Below are 4,963 nucleotides of genomic sequence, written 5' to 3' on the forward strand. Positions count from 1 at the left end.
TGGAACTGACAACTGGAGTCGTGGTTGGATGATCTTGACTACTTCGTGATTCTAGTTTTTTTAGAGTTTTTGGACTTGTCCTTTATAGCAGGGATACTCTCTTTTCTTGTTTGGAGAATCTTCGATCAATATTGTTGGTTTAAGGATCATTGAAATCACGATTTCCCTCTTTAATGGAGTCCATCCCTAAAGAATAATAAGGTTCATACTCCTCATTTATACGGTGTTGAAGTTATCTCCCCTGACTTTTGGACATACAGACATCAAATGAGGGTGATTAGAGTTCAAGAATCCCCCTTGGTTATACATTTCTCGAGGTTGGAGATTGTTCTTCCGATCAATGGCTGAATAACTAGGATCTCCGTACCTCAAAGATCAGTCCCTCGAGATTGAGGTTTGACTAAGGGTGGTATCTCAATAGTGGAGATGACGGTGGGCATCGTAGCTGGCAGCTTCTTAGTGGTTTTTTGTGCTATCATAATTATCCTTATTTCCTGACGCCAAATTTTATGGATAAAAATTAGTTACTTAAATCAACTCTCACAAGATTTATAGATACATTGGTGTATTTTAAATATCAAGCCAAAAAACCTATTATGAGAATCAAGGGTTCACTACATCATATATGACCTATTGTAATAGTAAAAAAGTATTGTTTAAGGCCAAAAATTGTGGATATAAACAAACAAATAGGCTATAGTCACACTTTTTTAAAAAACCAATTCATCATCAATGTGGGCATCATCTTAGGGGTCTATTGTTACATTTTTGATTTTTAGGTTACACTAGCAATATTGAACCATAGTCTATGTCTACGTTTCCCGATTTATGGTAACATCTTTCAAGGTGTAACCATAGATCTATGGTTACAATACACTACACCATAAACAACCTATTGCAACTAAAAAAAATGTTGGTATATGTCCAAAATATGTTGTTGTAGGCCCAAATATTCAAAGGCAACACTTTTCTGGTGTTAGTTTTTTCGATGTTATCTTTGGGGTCAATAGCAACACCACAATTCTCTATGCCTATATATATTTTGTGTTGAAACAGAGTGCAACAACAACAATATTAGTATCTTATACTAACATAGTTAAATGTTGTCTTTGAATTGAAACACCCTGAAAAAGTTAGTGGGACCCATATGACATGTAAGCTGACAACTGTGCCATGTCATATGTGCCACGTCACATGTGACACATCAGCATATGTGGGGCCCACCTTTGCCACATCAGCATATGTGGGGCTATCATTCAACACTTTACAGGAGCAATGAAAAAATTTTAATTTACAAAAAAAAATCAAAATTGATTTACATGATTTTCCGAAAGTTATATCAACATTAACAATTTACTGAATAATATTTCAAACCAATCTTGATTACAATTCACCTAATTAAGTACAAGAGTATATTTTACCTAATTTACAGTAATTATTTATTTCCAACATATAAAATAAAGAAAAATTAAATGAAAAGTATATTCAAACAAAAATAGATTAAAATAACTTCCGAGGCATTCTACTAGCCACCAAGATCAGCAAATTCCACTTATTTATCGGTCATGCACTTTTGTGGTTCAGCTACTGCAAGTATAGAAAATGATATGACAAATGTTAACATATTAAATAGAATTATAAATTAACTAGTCTAGCGTAATGTTATTGCAGAAATTATAATTTATTCTAAGAGATTCAATTTTATTATGGAATTAATATGAAATATTCTAAGATCACCAATCATTTCAAAACACTTTTATGAAAAATAGTATAGTGCATCAACATTAGAGTCCTAGAGATCGAGGTACTTATTGACTTTATTAGACCAGAAATAAGTCTGGGACATAAAAATGAATGTCAAGAAAAGCAGCGAACTTCCTAGGATAAATTTCGAAGTCCCTACTTTCCATAGTTAAGAACACTCATAAAAGAAAGACTCTACTTTCCGAAACATAATCAGCATTAAATATTCTCACTTACTTTAAATTTCTTGACTGTTCCATGTTACTCGTAATGCCAAAATTATTCTATATACCTCTGAGCTCTAACAAGGCTGCAGGTCAATTTATTTAAGGGGTATGTACTAGGGTGCAAATGTAAAATATCACAATTCATAAAATATGTATCTAGCAGATAAAGGGCGGGATAAACAATTAACATAATATGAATTGTCTTACAAAAGAAGCAGAGCATCAGAGTTGGACTCAACATTTGCATTTAATCTGTATACAACAAATAGGAGGAACCAAAGATCATAAATTCATATTTCGATAAAAGAAGAGAAGGCATAGTACTTTAATATAATTCTAACAGAAAAGAGAGTCTCAAAACTACTTCAGGGAGATCGTTACAATCACTTCTCTGGACCGTCCAAAACACCATCAAATTTTTTACGATATAATATATACACAGCGATAATATTAAACTAAAAGAGCTAACAGCTACAAAGAAGTTGAAATAACAAAACCTACCACATGACCCGCAGAATGCCAAGCCGGATGAGCTGCATCACCAGAATAACGCAGTCGTAACTCATCACCAGGGACAAGGCGTAATTCATTATCTTTCTAAAATGTTTTCACAAAGAAAGGAGTAAGAAATATTATAATCACGGGGAAAGTTCTGTGAGGTAGCTTATAAATATTCCATAATGAGGTAGCACCGAGTTCTGTGATACAAATGAAAGTGAATTGGAAACTGCTAATCCTTTTACTTGGTGGACAAACCACAATGTCATGATAATCTCCTTTTAGCAACCCACTTATAAATATGGAAGCCGTTTTTATAATCTTTTGAGCTGCGTATGAAATTCATGTTGAGTGCTACAACTATTTGCTAAATGTTTGTCTGCCGTATAGATCTTAAACCAGTAGAATTTGTGTAGAAATTTTCATAGAAACCATTAGGATTATTTCTTGATGGAAATATTATTGTTAAGGTCTGCTTCGATACATTATCCATTTATATACTACCAAGACATCTTGTATTAGTATCGTGTATATATGATATACTACCAAGATCTTTGGTGTTAGTATCTTGTATATGATTATTTTCAATGTGATAACCATCACAATTCTACTAAATTTTGTGTATGCGTCTAATCATATATAATTAAAATGAAGCATGATTTTGAGCCTGTCTTGAATGTACTTGGATATAGCAATACCATACAATGAATAGTTTATCTGAATTGAGCACAGTAAGATATGGTGAGACAATGAATACATCTGTAGCTAACAACTCTCACTGCAAGATTTAGCAAAAAAAGAAAAAGTAAAAAAGAACCTCTACATGCAAGATTATGATGGTAATTATATAGAGGTAATCCGTTTTATTACCAGTCTACATAGTCTGAAGTTGGATATAATGAGACCCGCATAGACATGCAGTCCAGAATTACAGGCATCAGTGGCTATATTTTTTGTCTTTCTTGCTCAAAAACAGTAAAAAATGCAGCATTTGTTGGGGAAAATTATCACAACTGGGCCATGAAATTTTTTTTGGATAATGATCATAAATCTTAATTTTTAAAAGAACTATTATGTAATCTGATCACATATATGATACAACCATTTCAACAAAATCCCAACTATCAATCTTAACAAACCTAAGAAAGGTCTTCACAAGTTTAATGATTTACAGCAGATATAGATTATATAGATCAATGTTTTTCTTTAAATTATTTAACAGTCATACTAGTATATCAAAAGTAGAGGAAAAATAGAGAGCACAAATACAAACAAAATTACAAGAAAATATTGCACACTTTATCATAATCAGCTTCAAGCTTGATAAGTGGTGCATACACAAAAAAACTCTTTCTCTACCCGCCAGGCCAGAACTTAAATGGAAATTTTAAGGGTGTCTGCACAGGATTTATATGTAGTTGCAATCTGGAGTTAAGGATTTACCTTCCCAGGGAAGGTAAGAAACATTCTTTCCGAGCAGTAATATTATACCATAAACAAATTATATTTTAAAATTTTAAAATATAACAACAACGATACATATATTTGGTACAACCATTTAACTTGCTTCTCGAAGAGAAAACGTGTTGACCAATTTTAATAAACCTCGCAAAAAAAGCATAACCATATATATGAGGGTGCTTGACCAAAGAAGATAAATACCCGGCTAAAATTTTTAATTTATTTGAGTGGAAACATCATAAGACAATTAGCAAATAATTAGGCATCTAACTCAGATAAATGGTCAAGCTGAGGTGTCTAACAGAGAGATCAAGCGCATTTTAGAGAAAGTTGTGTGCCCGTCGAGGAAAGATTGGTCTTTGAAGCTTTATGCAGTTGTTTGGGCGTATAGAACAACATATAAGATTCCATTGGAAATGTCGTCGTTACAGTTGGTTTATGGTAAGGGGTGTCATTTTCCTGTGGAGCTCGAGCATAAGGCATATTGGGCTTTGAAGAAATTGAATCTTGACTTGGATGCGGCTGGAAAGAAGAGGATGCTTCAATTGAATGAACTCGACGAGTTTCGACTTCAAGCTTATTAGAACAACAAAATGTACAAGGAGAAAGTCAAGAGGTGGCACGATCGAGGTCTAGTGCTTAAATCATTTATGTCGGGCAACAAGTTCTCTTGTTCAACTCTCGTCTCCGTCTTTTTCCTGGAAAGTTGAAGTCAAGGTGGTCAGGGCCCTTCCTAATCAAAACTTTGTTTGCACATGGAGCGGTGGAAATTTTTGAGAATAATCCGGGCCAGGCATTCAAGGTAAATGGTCAGAGGTGGAAACATTACTATGGTGACACGGCAAACCGTGAGGTGCTTAGTGCCGTTCAATTATCTGTTTGAGCTCAAGGTTCTACGTCAAGCTAGCGACGTAAAAGAAGCGCTTCTTGGGAGGCAACCCAAGTTTGTTTACATTAGTAAGTAGAGGAAGTAAGAAGAAAAGAGAAAATCACAAAAAAATCAGAAAAAGAAAAAAATTCAGGGTTCACTTCAG

At 33.9% G+C, this 4,963-nt stretch overlaps 1 long non-coding RNA gene across 1 annotated transcript; it reads right to left on the minus strand.

The window, feature by feature from the left end:
* Positions 1-1,361: 1,361 nt before the first annotated feature.
* On the minus strand, positions 1,362-2,665 carry LOC141720805 (uncharacterized). The gene is made up of 3 exons (XR_012574558.1): positions 2,472-2,665; positions 2,178-2,222; positions 1,362-1,587 (listed from the first exon to the last, which is right to left on the minus strand). It is a non-coding gene; the product is annotated as an uncharacterized LOC141720805 (long non-coding RNA).
* Between the last annotated feature and the right edge of the window lie 2,298 nt (positions 2,666-4,963).

Source organism: Apium graveolens, chromosome 1, assembly GCF_009905375.1.
Source record: "Apium graveolens cultivar Ventura chromosome 1, ASM990537v1, whole genome shotgun sequence".
Classification (NCBI taxonomy): Eukaryota; Viridiplantae; Streptophyta; class Magnoliopsida; order Apiales; family Apiaceae; genus Apium; species Apium graveolens.